This window comes from Dendrobates tinctorius, unplaced genomic scaffold (genome assembly GCF_039654945.1).
Source record: "Dendrobates tinctorius isolate UK_male_01 unplaced genomic scaffold, ASM3965494v1 ptg000251l, whole genome shotgun sequence".
NCBI classification, from domain to species: Eukaryota; Metazoa; Chordata; class Amphibia; order Anura; family Dendrobatidae; genus Dendrobates; species Dendrobates tinctorius.
The window spans coordinates 11,747,020-11,765,032 of NW_027361918.1; the positions used below are offsets into that span (position 1 = coordinate 11,747,020).

Below are 18,013 nucleotides of genomic sequence, written 5' to 3' on the forward strand. Positions count from 1 at the left end.
GGTTTCACAATGTGAATTATGGCCTACAAATACAGTCGTGCAATTTTCTAGTAAACCATTTCTCTGTATATAGAGAACCAAACTGGGGGAATGAAAAAAAACTTACCTAGTTTGTAGAAAAAAGTTGTAATGCAGCACAATTTAGCAGAGGATGGTTTCGATCCATCGACCTCTGGGTTATGGGCCCAGCACGCTTCCGCTGCGCCACTCTGCTTGTGTTAACAGATTTACAGAGTAAAATTCTAATGACTGTTTGTGTTCATGTCGATGACATGTAAATTTTCAGCCATTACATATTTGTTGGCGACTAGAGTACTCCTGGGGTTCTGCAATTGTTTCTTTGTTTTTTTTTGCTTTCTTGTGTCATATTATTGTTGAAAATCATTAGAGGAAATGGTGTCTGACCATTGTTTAAGGTTCCGGTTAAAACTGGTGGGTGCGTCCGGCTGTTAGACGAAAGTTCGGCAGGCGTTTGTGTCTCTGTGGCGCAATCGGTTAGCGCGTTCGGCTGTTAACCGAAAGGTTGGTGGTTCGAGTCCACCCAGGGACGTTGGTTCCTTTTGCTTGGGTAGCATGCTACAGTTGAAGACGTTTTCACATTGGTGCTCAGCATCTCCATAAAGTAAAAGCACTGTTGCTGCCTAAGATTTGAATTCACAAGGCAAACTGGAGAAAAAACTTTCCGGTTGTGTTTCTGTCTACATGTCCAGAAAGAGCATAGCTGTCTGGTATTTGCCAGAAGGTTGAAAACATCTGATAGAATACACAAAACTTCCTTCGAGCCGGAATTGAACCAGCGACCTAAGGATTGCTAATTTAGATCTACAGTCCTCCGCTCTACCAGCTGAGCTATCGAAGGCTTGATTTAGCCATTGTTGAAAGTCTTCAAGGTTTGGACGTGTGTGCCACGAGCAGGTGGCATAAACAATTCACTCGGCCAACTGAAAAAGGAATCCAAAGATTGTATTGGAGAATGCGGGCATCGATCCCGCTACCTCTCGCATGCTAAGCGAGCGCTCTACCACTTGAGCTAATCCCCCATGCCCGACGAACGCCATTATCAGTTTCACGCCACACCATGTCACAGTTTACTTATAGTCAAATGTGCCATTGAGTGCTTTTTTTTTTTTTTTTTTTAAGTACAGATTCCTTTCTCCCATATTTGAAGAACATCTACGGAGTTCACAATGTGAATTATGGCCTACAAATACAGTCGGGCAATTTTCTAGCAAACCATTTCTATGTATGTAGAGAACCAGACTGGGGGAGTAAAAAAAACTTACCTAGTTTGTAGAAAAAAGTTGTAATGCAGCACAATCCCAAGCAAAAAGATTGACCTTTTATGGTTTGGTTTGAATATAGAAAATGCTGAGAGGTCGCGAATCTCCTTCTGGTCCTTTGGCACGAGTTGTACTGGGATTTAGGATTTTGACTAGTGTTTTTGATCCGAGACACGTTTGCTGTTGACAGAAAAGTTCAGTTGATATGCAATGATGAAGTTTATAAATCACAACTATTTAGCAGAGGTTGGTTTCGATCCATCGACCGCTGGGTTTCACAATGTGAATTATGGCCTACAAATACAGTCGGGCAATTTTCTAGCAAACCATTTCTATGTATGTAGAGAACCAGACTGGGGGAGTAAAAAAAACTTACCTAGTTTGTAGAAAAAAGTTGTAATGCAGCACAATCCCAAGCAAAAAGATTGACCTTTTATGGTTTGGTTTGAATATAGAAAATGCTGAGAGGTCGCGAATCTCCTTCTGGTCCTTTGGCACGAGTTGTACTGGGATTTAGGATTTTGACTAGTGTTTTTGATCCGAGACACGTTTGCTGTTGACAGAAAAGTTCAGTTGATATGCAATGATGAAGTTTATAAATCACAACTATTTAGCAGAGGTTGGTTTCGATCCATCGACCGCTGGGTTTCACAATGTGAATTATGGCCTACAAATACAGTCGGGCAATTTTCTAGCAAACCATTTCTATGTATGTAGAGAACCAGACTGGGGGAGTAAAAAAAACTTACCTAGTTTGTAGAAAAAAGTTGTAATGCAGCACAATCCCAAGCAAAAAGATTGACCTTTTATGGTTTGGTTTGAATATAGAAAATGCTGAGAGGTCGCGAATCTCCTTCTGGTCCTTTGGCACGAGTTGTACTGGGATTTAGGATTTTGACTAGTGTTTTTGATCCGAGACACGTTTGCTGTTGACAGAAAAGTTCAGTTGATATGCAATGATGAAGTTTATAAAACACAACTATTTAGCAGAGGTTGGTTTCGATCCATCGACCGCTGGGTTTCACAATGTGAATTATGGCCTACAAATACAGTCGAGCAATTTTCTAGTAAACCATTTCTCTGTATATAGAGAACCAAACTGGGGGAATGAAAAAAAACTTACCTAGTTTGTAGAAAAAAGTTGTAATGCAGCACAATCCCAAGCGAAAAGATTGATCTTTTATGGTTTGGTTTGAATATAGAAAATGCTGAGAGGTCGCGAATCTCCTTCTGGTCCTTTGGCACGAGTTGTACTGGGATTTAGGATTTTGACTAGTGTTTTTGATCCGAGACACGTTTGCTGTTGACAGAAAAGTTCAGTTGATATGCAATGATGAAGTTTATAAAACACAACTATTTAGAAGAGGTTGGTTTCAATCCATTGACCGCTGGGTTTCACAATGTGAATTATGGCCTACAAATACAGTCGTGCAATTTTCTAGTAAACCATTTCTCTGTATATAGAGAACCAAACTGGGGGAATGAAAAAAAACTTACCTAGTTTGTAGAAAAAAGTTGTAATGCAGCACAATTTAGCAGAGGATGGTTTCGATCCATCGACCTCTGGGTTATGGGCCCAGCACGCTTCCGCTGCGCCACTCTGCTTGTGCTAACAGATGTACAGAGTAAAATTCTAATGACTGTTTGTGTTCATGTCGATGACATGTAAATTTTCAGCCATTACATATTTGTTGGCGACTAGAGTACTCCTGGGGTTCTGCAATTGTTTCTTTGTTTTTTTTTGCTTTCTTGTGTCATATTATTGTTGAAAATCATTAGAGGAAATGGTGTCTGACCATTGTTTAAGGTTCCGGTTAAAACTGGTGGGTGCGTCCGGCTGTTAGACGAAAGTTCGGCAGGTGTTTGTGTCTCTGTGGCGCAATCGGTTAGCGCGTTCGGCTGTTAACCGAAAGGTTGGTGGTTCGAGTCCACCCAGGGACGTTGGTTCCTTTTGCTTGGGTAGCATGCTACAGTTGAAGACGTTTTCACATTGGTGCTCAGCATCTCCATAAAGTAAAAGCACTGTTGCTGCCTAAGATTTGAATTCACAAGGCAAACTGGAGAAAAAACTTTCCGGTTGTGTTTCTGTCTACATGTCCAGAAAGAGCATAGCTGTCTGGTATTTGCCAGAAGGTTGAAAACATCTGATAGAATACACAAAACTTCCTTCGAGCCGGAATTGAACCAGCGACCTAAGGATTGCTAATTTAGATCTACAGTCCTCCGCTCTACCAGCTGAGCTATCGAAGGCTTGATTTAGCCATTGTTGAAAGTCTTCAAGGTTTGGACGTGTGTGCCACGAGCAGGTGGCATAAACAATTCACTCGGCCAACTGAAAAAGGAATCCAAAGATTGTATTGGAGAATGCGGGCATCGATCCCGCTACCTCTCGCATGCTAAGCGAGCGCTCTACCACTTGAGCTAATCCCCCATGCCCGACGAACGCCATTATCAGTTTCACGCCACACCATGTCACAGTTTACTTATAGTCAAATGTGCCATTGAGTGCTTTTTTTTTTTTTTTTTTTAAGTACAGATTCCTTTCTCCCATATTTGAAGAACATCTACGGAGTTCACAATGTGAATTATGGCCTACAAATACAGTCGGGCAATTTTCTAGCAAACCATTTCTATGTATGTAGAGAACCAGACTGGGGGAGTAAAAAAAACTTACCTAGTTTGTAGAAAAAAGTTGTAATGCAGCACAATCCCAAGCAAAAAGATTGACCTTTTATGGTTTGGTTTGAATATAGAAAATGCTGAGAGGTCGCGAATCTCCTTCTGGTCCTTTGGCACGAGTTGTACTGGGATTTAGGATTTTGACTAGTGTTTTTGATCCGAGACACGTTTGCTGTTGACAGAAAAGTTCAGTTGATATGCAATGATGAAGTTTATAAATCACAACTATTTAGCAGAGGTTGGTTTCGATCCATCGACCGCTGGGTTTCACAATGTGAATTATGGCCTACAAATACAGTCGGGCAATTTTCTAGCAAACCATTTCTATGTATGTAGAGAACCAGACTGGGGGAGTAAAAAAAACTTACCTAGTTTGTAGAAAAAAGTTGTAATGCAGCACAATCCCAAGCAAAAAGATTGACCTTTTATGGTTTGGTTTGAATATAGAAAATGCTGAGAGGTCGCGAATCTCCTTCTGGTCCTTTGGCACGAGTTGTACTGGGATTTAGGATTTTGACTAGTGTTTTTGATCCGAGACACGTTTGCTGTTGACAGAAAAGTTCAGTTGATATGCAATGATGAAGTTTATAAAACACAACTATTTAGCAGAGGTTGGTTTCGATCCATCGACCGCTGGGTTTCACAATGTGAATTATGGCCTACAAATACAGTCGGGCAATTTTCTAGCAAACCATTTCTATGTATGTAGAGAACCAGACTGGGGGAGTAAAAAAAACTTACCTAGTTTGTAGAAAAAAGTTGTAATGCAGCACAATCCCAAGCAAAAAGATTGACCTTTTATGGTTTGGTTTGAATATAGAAAATGCTGAGAGGTCGCGAATCTCCTTCTGGTCCTTTGGCACGAGTTGTACTGGGATTTAGGATTTTGACTAGTGTTTTTGATCCGAGACACGTTTGCTGTTGACAGAAAAGTTCAGTTGATATGCAATGATGAAGTTTATAAAACACAACTATTTAGCAGAGGTTGGTTTCGATCCATCGACCGCTGGGTTTCACAATGTGAATTATGGCCTACAAATACAGTCGAGCAATTTTCTAGTAAACCATTTCTCTGTATATAGAGAACCAAACTGGGGGAATGAAAAAAAACTTACCTAGTTTGTAGAAAAAAGTTGTAATGCAGCACAATCCCAAGCGAAAAGATTGATCTTTTATGGTTTGGTTTGAATATAGAAAATGCTGAGAGGTCGCGAATCTCCTTCTGGTCCTTTGGCACGAGTTGTACTGGGATTTAGGATTTTGACTAGTGTTTTTGATCCGAGACACGTTTGCTGTTGACAGAAAAGTTCAGTTGATATGCAATGATGAAGTTTATAAAACACAACTATTTAGAAGAGGTTGGTTTCAATCCATTGACCGCTGGGTTTCACAATGTGAATTATGGCCTACAAATACAGTCGTGCAATTTTCTAGTAAACCATTTCTCTGTATATAGAGAACCAAACTGGGGGAATGAAAAAAAACTTACCTAGTTTGTAGAAAAAAGTTGTAATGCAGCACAATTTAGCAGAGGATGGTTTTGATCCATCGACCTCTGGGTTATGGGCCCAGCACGCTTCCGCTGCGCCACTCTGCTTGTGTTAACAGATGTACAGAGTAAAATTCTAATGACTGTTTGTGTTCATGTCGATGACATGTAAATTTTCAGCCATTACATATTTGTTGGCGACTAGAGTACTCCTGGGGTTCTGCAATTGTTTCTTTGTTTTTTTTTGCTTTCTTGTGTCATATTATTGTTGAAAATCATTAGAGGAAATGGTGTCTGACCATTGTTTAAGGTTCCGGTTAAAACTGGTGGGTGCGTCCGGCTGTTAGACGAAAGTTCGGCAGGCGTTTGTGTCTCTGTGGCGCAATCGGTTAGCGCGTTCGGCTGTTAACCGAAAGGTTGGTGGTTTGAGTCCACCCAGGGACGTTGGTTCCTTTTGCTTGGGTAGCATGCTACAGTTGAAGACGTTTTCACATTGGTGCTCAGCATCTCCATAAAGTAAAAGCACTGTTGCTGCCTAAGATTTGAATTCACAAGGCAAACTGGAGAAAAAACTTTCCGGTTGTGTTTCTGTCTACATGTCCAGAAAGAGCATAGCTGTCTGGTATTTGCCAGAAGGTTGAAAACATCTGATAGAATACACAAAACTTCCTTCGAGCCGGAATTGAACCAGCGACCTAAGGATTGCTAATTTAGATCTACAGTCCTCCGCTCTACCAGCTGAGCTATCGAAGGCTTGATTTAGCCATTGTTGAAAGTCTTCAAGGTTTGGACGTGTGTGCCACGAGCAGGTGGCAAAAACAATTCACTCGGCCAACTGAAAAAGGAATCCAAAGATTGTATTGGAGAATGCGGGCATCAGATCCCGCTACCTCTCGCATGCTAAGCGAGCGCTCTACCACTTGAGCTAATCCCCCATGCCCGACGAACGCCATTATCAGTTTCACGCCACACCATGTCACAGTTTACTTATAGTCAAATGTGCCATTGAGTGCTTTTTTTTTTTTTTTTTTTTTTTTTTTAAGTACAGATTCCTTTCTCCCATATTTGAAGAACATCTACGGAGTTCACAATGTGAATTATGGCCTACAAATAAAGTCGAGCAATTTTCTAGCAAACCATTTCTACGTATGTAGAGAACCAGACTGGGGGAGTAAAAAAAACTTACCTAGTTTGTAGAAAAAAGTTGTAATGCAGCACAATCCCAAGCAAAAAGATTGACCTTTTATGGTTTGGTTTGAATATAGAAAATGCTGAGAGGTCGCGAATCTCCTTCTGGTCCTTTGGCACGAGTTGTACTGGGATTTAGGATTTTGACTAGTGTTTTTGATCCGAGACACGTTTGCTGTTGACAGAAAAGTTCAGTTGATATGCAATGATGAAGTTTATAAATCACAACTATTTAGCAGAGGTTGGTTTCGATCCATCGACCGCTGGGTTTCACAATGTGAATTATGGCCTACAAATACAGTCGGGCAATTTTCTAGCAAACCATTTCTATGTATGTAGAGAACCAGACTGGGGGAGTAAAAAAAACTTACCTAGTTTGTAGAAAAAAGTTGTAATGCAGCACAATCCCAAGCAAAAAGATTGACCTTTTATGGTTTGGTTTGAATATAGAAAATGCTGAGAGGTCGCGAATCTCCTTCTGGTCCTTTGGCACGAGTTGTACTGGGATTTAGGATTTTGACTAGTGTTTTTGATCCGAGACACGTTTGCTGTTGACAGAAAAGTTCAGTTGATATGCAATGATGAAGTTTATAAAACACAACTATTTAGCAGAGGTTGGTTTCGATCCATCGACCGCTGGGTTTCACAATGTGAATTATGGCCTACAAATACAGTCGAGCAATTTTCTAGTAAACCATTTCTCTGTATATAGAGAACCAAACTGGGGGAATGAAAAAAAACTTACCTAGTTTGTAGAAAAAAGTTGTAATGCAGCACAATCCCAAGCGAAAAGATTGATCTTTTATGGTTTGGTTTGAATATAGAAAATGCTGAGAGGTCGCGAATCTCCTTCTGGTCCTTTGGCACGAGTTGTACTGGGATTTAGGATTTTGACTAGTGTTTTTGATCCGAGACACGTTTGCTGTTGACAGAAAAGTTCAGTTGATATGCAATGATGAAGTTTATAAAACACAAGTATTTAGAAGAGGTTGGTTTCAATCCATTGACCGCTGGGTTTCACAATGTGAATTATGGCCTACAAATACAGTCGTGCAATTTTCTAGTAAACCATTTCTCTGTATATAGAGAACCAAACTGCGGGAATGAAAAAAAACTTACCTAGTTTGTAGAAAAAAGTTGTAATGCAGCACAATTTAGCAGAGGATGGTTTCGATCCATCGACCTCTGGGTTATGGGCCCAGCACGCTTCCGCTGCGCCACTCTGCTTGTGTTAACAGATGTACAGAGTAAAATTCTAATGACTGTTTGTGTTCATGTCGATGACATGTAAATTTTCAGCCATTACATATTTGTTGGCGACTAGAGTACTCCTGGGGTTCTGCAATTGTTTCTTTGTTTTTTTTTGCTTTCTTGTGTCATATTATTGTTGAAAATCATTAGAGGAAATGGTGTCTGACCATTGTTTAAGGTTCCGGTTAAAACTGGTGGGTGCGTCCGGCTGTTAGACGAAAGTTCGGCAGGCGTTTGTGTCTCTGTGGCGCAATCGGTTAGCGCGTTCGGCTGTTAACCGAAAGGTTGGTGGTTCGAGTCCACCCAGGGACGTTGGTTCCTTTTGCTTGGGTAGCATGCTACAGTTGAAGACGTTTTCACATTGGTGCTCAGCATCTCCATAAAGTAAAAGCACTGTTGCTGCCTAAGATTTGAATTCACAAGGCAAACTGGAGAAAAAACTTTCCGGTTGTGTTTCTGTCTACATGTCCAGAAAGAGCATAGCTGTCTGGTATTTGCCAGAAGGTTGAAAACATCTGATAGAATACACAAAACTTCCTTCGAGCCGGAATTGAACCAGCGACCTAAGGATTGCTAATTTAGATCTACAGTCCTCCGCTCTACCAGCTGAGCTATCGAAGGCTTGATTTAGCCATTGTTGAAAGTCTTCAAGGTTTGGACGTGTGTGCCACGAGCAGGTGGCATAAACAATTCACTCGGCCAACTGAAAAAGGAATCCAAAGATTGTATTGGAGAATGCGGGCATCGATCCCGCTACCTCTCGCATGCTAAGCGAGCGCTCTACCACTTGAGCTAATCCCCCATGCCCGACGAACGCCATTATCAGTTTCACGCCACACCATGTCACAGTTTACTTATAGTCAAATGTGCCATTGAGTGCTTTTTTTTTTTTTTTTTTTAAGTACAGATTCCTTTCTCCCATATTTGAAGAACATCTACGGAGTTCACAATGTGAATTATGGCCTACAAATACAGTCGGGCAATTTTCTAGCAAACCATTTCTATGTATGTAGAGAACCAGACTGGGGGAGTAAAAAAAACTTACCTAGTTTGTAGAAAAAAGTTGTAATGCAGCACAATCCCAAGCAAAAAGATTGACCTTTTATGGTTTGGTTTGAATATAGAAAATGCTGAGAGGTCGCGAATCTCCTTCTGGTCCTTTGGCACGAGTTGTACTGGGATTTAGGATTTTGACTAGTGTTTTTGATCCGAGACACGTTTGCTGTTGACAGAAAAGTTCAGTTGATATGCAATGATGAAGTTTATAAATCACAACTATTTAGCAGAGGTTGGTTTCGATCCATCGACCGCTGGGTTTCACAATGTGAATTATGGCCTACAAATACAGTCGGGCAATTTTCTAGCAAACCATTTCTATGTATGTAGAGAACCAGACTGGGGGAGTAAAAAAAACTTACCTAGTTTGTAGAAAAAAGTTGTAATGCAGCACAATCCCAAGCAAAAAGATTGACCTTTTATGGTTTGGTTTGAATATAGAAAATGCTGAGAGGTCACGAATCTCCTTCTGGTCCTTTGGCACGAGTTGTACTGGGATTTAGGATTTTGACTAGTGTTTTTGATCCGAGACACGTTTGCTGTTGACAGAAAAGTTCAGTTGATATGCAATGATGAAGTTTATAAAACACAACTATTTAGCAGAGGTTGGTTTCGATCCATCGACCGCTGGGTTTCACAATGTGAATTATGGCCTACAAATACAGTCGGGCAATTTTCTAGCAAACCATTTCTATGTATGTAGAGAACCAGACTGGGGGAGTAAAAAAAACTTACCTAGTTTGTAGAAAAAAGTTGTAATGCAGCACAATCCCAAGCAAAAAGATTGACCTTTTATGGTTTGGTTTGAATATAGAAAATGCTGAGAGGTCGCGAATCTCCTTCTGGTCCTTTGGCACGAGTTGTACTGGGATTTAGGATTTTGACTAGTGTTTTTGATCCGAGACACGTTTGCTGTTGACAGAAAAGTTCAGTTGATATGCAATGATGAAGTTTATAAAACACAACTATTTAGCAGAGGTTGGTTTCGATCCATCGACCGCTGGGTTTCACAATGTGAATTATGGCCTACAAATACAGTCGAGCAATTTTCTAGTAAACCATTTCTCTGTATATAGAGAACCAAACTGGGGGAATGAAAAAAAACTTACCTAGTTTGTAGAAAAAAGTTGTAATGCAGCACAATCCCAAGCGAAAAGATTGATCTTTTATGGTTTGGTTTGAATATAGAAAATGCTGAGAGGTCGCGAATCTCCTTCTGGTCCTTTGGCACGAGTTGTACTGGGATTTAGGATTTTGACTAGTGTTTTTGATCCGAGACACGTTTGCTGTTGACAGAAAAGTTCAGTTGATATGCAATGATGAAGTTTATAAAACACAACTATTTAGAAGAGGTTGGTTTCAATCCATTGACCGCTGGGTTTCACAATGTGAATTATGGCCTACAAATACAGTCGTGCAATTTTCTAGTAAACCATTTCTCTGTATATAGAGAACCAAACTGGGGGAATGAAAAAAAACTTACCTAGTTTGTAGAAAAAAGTTGTAATGCAGCACAATTTAGCAGAGGATGGTTTTGATCCATCGACCTCTGGGTTATGGGCCCAGCACGCTTCCGCTGCGCCACTCTGCTTGTGTTAACAGATGTACAGAGTAAAATTCTAATGACTGTTTGTGTTCATGTCGATGACATGTAAATTTTCAGCCATTACATATTTGTTGGCGACTAGAGTACTCCTGGGGTTCTGCAATTGTTTCTTTGTTTTTTTTTGCTTTCTTGTGTCATATTATTGTTGAAAATCATTAGAGGAAATGGTGTCTGACCATTGTTTAAGGTTCCGGTTAAAACTGGTGGGTGCGTCCGGCTGTTAGACGAAAGTTCGGCAGGCGTTTGTGTCTCTGTGGCGCAATCGGTTAGCGCGTTCGGCTGTTAACCGAAAGGTTGGTGGTTCGAGTCCACCCAGGGACGTTGGTTCCTTTTGCTTGGGTAGCATGCTACAGTTGAAGACGTTTTCACATTGGTGCTCAGCATCTCCATAAAGTAAAAGCACTGTTGCTGCCTAAGATTTGAATTCACAAGGCAAACTGGAGAAAAAACTTTCCGGTTGTGTTTCTGTCTACATGTCCAGAAAGAGCATAGCTGTCTGGTATTTGCCAGAAGGTTGAAAACATCTGATAGAATACACAAAACTTCCTTCGAGCCGGAATTGAACCAGCGACCTAAGGATTGCTAATTTAGATCTACAGTCCTCCGCTCTACCAGCTGAGCTATCGAAGGCTTGATTTAGCCATTGTTGAAAGTCTTCAAGGTTTGGACGTGTGTGCCACGAGCAGGTGGCATAAACAATTCACTCGGCCAACTGAAAAAGGAATCCAAAGATTGTATTGGAGAATGCGGGCATCGATCCCGCTACCTCTCGCATGCTAAGCGAGCGCTCTACCACTTGAGCTAATCCCCCATGCCCGACGAACGCCATTATCAGTTTCACGCCACACCATGTCACAGTTTACTTATAGTCAAATGTGCCATTGAGTGCTTTTTTTTTTTTTTTTTTTAAGTACAGATTCCTTTCTCCCATATTTGAAGAACATCTACGGAGTTCACAATGTGAATTATGGCCTACAAATACAGTCGGGCAATTTTCTAGCAAACCATTTCTATGTATGTAGAGAACCAGACTGGGGGAGTAAAAAAAACTTACCTAGTTTGTAGAAAAAAGTTGTAATGCAGCACAATCCCAAGCAAAAAGATTGACCTTTTATGGTTTGGTTTGAATATAGAAAATGCTGAGAGGTCGCGAATCTCCTTCTGGTCCTTTGGCACGAGTTGTACTGGGATTTAGGATTTTGACTAGTGTTTTTGATCCGAGACACGTTTGCTGTTGACAGAAAAGTTCAGTTGATATGCAATGATGAAGTTTATAAATCACAACTATTTAGCAGAGGTTGGTTTCGATCCATCGACCGCTGGGTTTCACAATGTGAATTATGGCCTACAAATACAGTCGGGCAATTTTCTAGCAAACCATTTCTATGTATGTAGAGAACCAGACTGGGGGAGTAAAAAAAACTTACCTAGTTTGTAGAAAAAAGTTGTAATGCAGCACAATCCCAAGCAAAAAGATTGACCTTTTATGGTTTGGTTTGAATATAGAAAATGCTGAGAGGTCGCGAATCTCCTTCTGGTCCTTTGGCACGAGTTGTACTGGGATTTAGGATTTTGACTAGTGTTTTTGATCCGAGACACGTTTGCTGTTGACAGAAAAGTTCAGTTGATATGCAATGATGAAGTTTATAAAACACAACTATTTAGCAGAGGTTGGTTTCGATCCATCGACCGCTGGGTTTCACAATGTGAATTATGGCCTACAAATACAGTCGAGCAATTTTCTAGTAAACCATTTCTCTGTATATAGAGAACCAAACTGGGGGAATGAAAAAAAACTTACCTAGTTTGTAGAAAAAAGTTGTAATGCAGCACAATCCCAAGCGAAAAGATTGATCTTTTATGGTTTGGTTTGAATATAGAAAATGCTGAGAGGTCGCGAATCTCCTTCTGGTCCTTTGGCACGAGTTGTACTGGGATTTAGGATTTTGACTAGTGTTTTTGATCCGAGACACGTTTGCTGTTGACAGAAAAGTTCAGTTGATATGCAATGATGAAGTTTATAAAACACAACTATTTAGAAGAGGTTGGTTTCAATCCATTGACCGCTGGGTTTCACAATGTGAATTATGGCCTACAAATACAGTCGTGCAATTTTCTAGTAAACCATTTCTCTGTATATAGAGAACCAAACTGGGGGAATGAAAAAAAACTTACCTAGTTTGTAGAAAAAAGTTGTAATGCAGCACAATTTAGCAGAGGATGGTTTTGATCCATCGACCTCTGGGTTATGGGCCCAGCACGCTTCCGCTGCGCCACTCTGCTTGTGTTAACAGATGTACAGAGTAAAATTCTAATGACTGTTTGTGTTCATGTCGATGACATGTAAATTTTCAGCCATTACATATTTGTTGGCGACTAGAGTACTCCTGGGGTTCTGCAATTGTTTCTTTGTTTTTTTTTGCTTTCTTGTGTCATATTATTGTTGAAAATCATTAGAGGAAATGGTGTCTGACCATTGTTTAAGGTTCCGGTTAAAACTGGTGGGTGCGTCCGGCTGTTAGACGAAAGTTCGGCAGGCGTTTGTGTCTCTGTGGCGCAATCGGTTAGCGCGTTCGGCTGTTAACCGAAAGGTTGGTGGTTTGAGTCCACCCAGGGACGTTGGTTCCTTTTGCTTGGGTAGCATGCTACAGTTGAAGACGTTTTCACATTGGTGCTCAGCATCTCCATAAAGTAAAAGCACTGTTGCTGCCTAAGATTTGAATTCACAAGGCAAACTGGAGAAAAAACTTTCCGGTTGTGTTTCTGTCTACATGTCCAGAAAGAGCATAGCTGTCTGGTATTTGCCAGAAGGTTGAAAACATCTGATAGAATACACAAAACTTCCTTCGAGCCGGAATTGAACCAGCGACCTAAGGATTGCTAATTTAGATCTACAGTCCTCCGCTCTACCAGCTGAGCTATCGAAGGCTTGATTTAGCCATTGTTGAAAGTCTTCAAGGTTTGGACGTGTGTGCCACGAGCAGGTGGCAAAAACAATTCACTCGGCCAACTGAAAAAGGAATCCAAAGATTGTATTGGAGAATGCGGGCATCAGATCCCGCTACCTCTCGCATGCTAAGCGAGCGCTCTACCACTTGAGCTAATCCCCCATGCCCGACGAACGCCATTATCAGTTTCACGCCACACCATGTCACAGTTTACTTATAGTCAAATGTGCCATTGAGTGCTTTTTTTTTTTTTTTTTTTTTTTTTTTAAGTACAGATTCCTTTCTCCCATATTTGAAGAACATCTACGGAGTTCACAATGTGAATTATGGCCTACAAATAAAGTCGAGCAATTTTCTAGCAAACCATTTCTACGTATGTAGAGAACCAGACTGGGGGAGTAAAAAAAACTTACCTAGTTTGTAGAAAAAAGTTGTAATGCAGCACAATCCCAAGCAAAAAGATTGACCTTTTATGGTTTGGTTTGAATATAGAAAATGCTGAGAGGTCGCGAATCTCCTTCTGGTCCTTTGGCACGAGTTGTACTGGGATTTAGGATTTTGCCTAGTGTTTTTGATCCGAGACACGTTTGCTGTTGACAGAAAAGTTCAGTTGATATGCAATGATGAAGTTTATAAATCACAACTATTTAGCAGAGGTTGGTTTCGATCCATCGACCGCTGGGTTTCACAATGTGAATTATGGCCTACAAATACAGTCGGGCAATTTTCTAGCAAACCATTTCTATGTATGTAGAGAACCAGACTGGGGGAGTAAAAAAAACTTACCTAGTTTGTAGAAAAAAGTTGTAATGCAGCACAATCCCAAGCAAAAAGATTGACCTTTTATGGTTTGGTTTGAATATAGAAAATGCTGAGAGGTCGCGAATCTCCTTCTGGTCCTTTGGCACGAGTTGTACTGGGATTTAGGATTTTGACTAGTGTTTTTGATCCGAGACACGTTTGCTGTTGACAGAAAAGTTCAGTTGATATGCAATGATGAAGTTTATAAAACACAACTATTTAGCAGAGGTTGGTTTCGATCCATCGACCGCTGGGTTTCACAATGTGAATTATGGCCTACAAATACAGTCGAGCAATTTTCTAGTAAACCATTTCTCTGTATATAGAGAACCAAACTGGGGGAATGAAAAAAAACTTACCTAGTTTGTAGAAAAAAGTTGTAATGCAGCACAATCCCAAGCGAAAAGATTGATCTTTTATGGTTTGGTTTGAATATAGAAAATGCTGAGAGGTCGCGAATCTCCTTCTGGTCCTTTGGCACGAGTTGTACTGGGATTTAGGATTTTGACTAGTGTTTTTGATCCGAGACACGTTTGCTGTTGACAGAAAAGTTCAGTTGATATGCAATGATGAAGTTTATAAAACACAACTATTTAGAAGAGGTTGGTTTCAATCCATTGACCGCTGGGTTTCACAATGTGAATTATGGCCTACAAATACAGTCGTGCAATTTTCTAGTAAACCATTTCTCTGTATATAGAGAACCAAACTGGGGGAATGAAAAAAAACTTACCTAGTTTGTAGAAAAAAGTTGTAATGCAGCACAATTTAGCAGAGGATGGTTTTGATCCATCGACCTCTGGGTTATGGGCCCAGCACGCTTCCGCTGCGCCACTCTGCTTGTGTTAACAGATGTACAGAGTAAAATTCTAATGACTGTTTGTGTTCATGTCGATGACATGTAAATTTTCAGCCATTACATATTTGTTGGCGACTAGAGTACTCCTGGGGTTCTGCAATTGTTTCTTTGTTTTTTTTTGCTTTCTTGTGTCATATTATTGTTGAAAATCATTAGAGGAAATGGTGTCTGACCATTGTTTAAGGTTCCGGTTAAAACTGGTGGGTGCGTCCGGCTGTTAGACGAAAGTTCGGCAGGCGTTTGTGTCTCTGTGGCGCAATCGGTTAGCGCGTTCGGCTGTTAACCGAAAGGTTGGTGGTTTGAGTCCACCCAGGGACGTTGGTTCCTTTTGCTTGGGTAGCATGCTACAGTTGAAGACGTTTTCACATTGGTGCTCAGCATCTCCATAAAGTAAAAGCACTGTTGCTGCCTAAGATTTGAATTCACAAGGCAAACTGGAGAAAAAACTTTCCGGTTGTGTTTCTGTCTACATGTCCAGAAAGAGCATAGCTGTCTGGTATTTGCCAGAAGGTTGAAAACATCTGATAGAATACACAAAACTTCCTTCGAGCCGGAATTGAACCAGCGACCTAAGGATTGCTAATTTAGATCTACAGTCCTCCGCTCTACCAGCTGAGCTATCGAAGGCTTGATTTAGCCATTGTTGAAAGTCTTCAAGGTTTGGACGTGTGTGCCACGAGCAGGTGGCAAAAACAATTCACTCGGCCAACTGAAAAAGGAATCCAAAGATTGTATTGGAGAATGCGGGCATCAGATCCCGCTACCTCTCGCATGCTAAGCGAGCGCTCTACCACTTGAGCTAATCCCCCATGCCCGACGAACGCCATTATCAGTTTCACGCCACACCATGTCACAGTTTACTTATAGTCAAATGTGCCATTGAGTGCTTTTTTTTTTTTTTTTTTTTTTTTTTTAAGTACAGATTCCTTTCTCCCATATTTGAAGAACATCTACGGAGTTCACAATGTGAATTATGGCCTACAAATAAAGTCGAGCAATTTTCTAGCAAACCATTTCTACGTATGTAGAGAACCAGACTGGGGGAGTAAAAAAAACTTACCTAGTTTGTAGAAAAAAGTTGTAATGCAGCACAATCCCAAGCAAAAAGATTGACCTTTTATGGTTTGGTTTGAATATAGAAAATGCTGAGAGGTCGCGAATCTCCTTCTGGTCCTTTGGCACGAGTTGTACTGGGATTTAGGATTTTGCCTAGTGTTTTTGATCCGAGACACGTTTGCTGTTGACAGAAAAGTTCAGTTGATATGCAATGATGAAGTTTATAAATCACAACTATTTAGCAGAGGTTGGTTTCGATCCATCGACCGCTGGGTTTCACAATGTGAATTATGGCCTACAAATACAGTCGGGCAATTTTCTAGCAAACCATTTCTATGTATGTAGAGAACCAGACTGGGGGAGTAAAAAAAACTTACCTAGTTTGTAGAAAAAAGTTGTAATGCAGCACAATCCCAAGCAAAAAGATTGACCTTTTATGGTTTGGTTTGAATATAGAAAATGCTGAGAGGTCGCGAATCTCCTTCTGGTCCTTTGGCACGAGTTGTACTGGGATTTAGGATTTTGACTAGTGTTTTTGATCCGAGACACGTTTGCTGTTGACAGAAAAGTTCAGTTGATATGCAATGATGAAGTTTATAAAACACAACTATTTAGCAGAGGTTGGTTTCGATCCATCGACCGCTGGGTTTCACAATGTGAATTATGGCCTACAAATACAGTCGAGCAATTTTCTAGTAAACCATTTCTCTGTATATAGAGAACCAAACTGGGGGAATGAAAAAAAACTTACCTAGTTTGTAGAAAAAAGTTGTAATGCAGCACAATCCCAAGCGAAAAGATTGATCTTTTATGGTTTGGTTTGAATATAGAAAATGCTGAGAGGTCGCGAATCTCCTTCTGGTCCTTTGGCACGAGTTGTACTGGGATTTAGGATTTTGACTAGTGTTTTTGATCCGAGACACGTTTGCTGTTGACAGAAAAGTTCAGTTGATATGCAATGATGAAGTTTATAAAACACAAGTATTTAGAAGAGGTTGGTTTCAATCCATTGACCGCTGGGTTTCACAATGTGAATTATGGCCTACAAATACAGTCGTGCAATTTTCTAGTAAACCATTTCTCTGTATATAGAGAACCAAACTGCGGGAATGAAAAAAAACTTACCTAGTTTGTAGAAAAAAGTTGTAATGCAGCACAATTTAGCAGAGGATGGTTTCGATCCATCGACCTCTGGGTTATGGGCCCAGCACGCTTCCGCTGCGCCACTCTGCTTGTGTTAACAGATGTACAGAGTAAAATTCTAATGACTGTTTGTGTTCATGTCGATGACATGTAAATTTTCAGCCATTACATATTTGTTGGCGACTAGAGTACTCCTGGGGTTCTGCAATTGTTTCTTTGTTTTTTTTTGCTTTCTTGTGTCATATTATTGTTGAAAATCATTAGAGGAAATGGTGTCTGACCATTGTTTAAGGTTCCGGTTAAAACTGGTGGGTGCGTCCGGCTGTTAGACGAAAGTTCGGCAGGCGTTTGTGTCTCTGTGGCGCAATCGGTTAGCGCGTTCGGCTGTTAACCGAAAGGTTGGTGGTTCGAGTCCACCCAGGGACGTTGGTTCCTTTTGCTTGGGTAGCATGCTACAGTTGAAGACGTTTTCACATTGGTGCTCAGCATCTCCATAAAGTAAAAGCACTGTTGCTGCCTAAGATTTGAATTCACAAGGCAAACTGGAGAAAAAACTTTCCGGTTGTGTTTCTGTCTACATGTCCAGAAAGAGCATAGCTGTCTGGTATTTGCCAGAAGGTTGAAAACATCTGATAGAATACACAAAACTTCCTTCGA

The 18,013-nt window shown here is 40.6% G+C and overlaps 5 non-coding genes across 5 annotated transcripts; all 5 read left to right on the forward strand.

Annotated features, from left to right (window-relative positions):
* The first annotated feature begins 476 nt into the window (after positions 1–476).
* TRNAN-GUU (transfer RNA asparagine (anticodon GUU)) lies at positions 477–550 on the forward strand. Its single transcript has one exon. It is a non-coding gene; the product is annotated as a tRNA-Asn (tRNA).
* Positions 551–3,147: 2,597 nt separating this feature from the next.
* TRNAN-GUU (transfer RNA asparagine (anticodon GUU)) lies at positions 3,148–3,221 on the forward strand. The gene has a single exon. It is a non-coding gene; the product is annotated as a tRNA-Asn (tRNA).
* Positions 3,222–8,125: 4,904 nt separating this feature from the next.
* TRNAN-GUU (transfer RNA asparagine (anticodon GUU)) lies at positions 8,126–8,199 on the forward strand. The gene has a single exon. It is a non-coding gene; the product is annotated as a tRNA-Asn (tRNA).
* A 2,597-nt stretch (positions 8,200–10,796) lies between these two features.
* TRNAN-GUU (transfer RNA asparagine (anticodon GUU)) lies at positions 10,797–10,870 on the forward strand. The gene has a single exon. It is a non-coding gene; the product is annotated as a tRNA-Asn (tRNA).
* A 6,838-nt stretch (positions 10,871–17,708) lies between these two features.
* On the forward strand, positions 17,709–17,782 carry TRNAN-GUU (transfer RNA asparagine (anticodon GUU)). The gene has a single exon. It is a non-coding gene; the product is annotated as a tRNA-Asn (tRNA).
* The last annotated feature ends 231 nt before the right edge of the window (positions 17,783–18,013 follow it).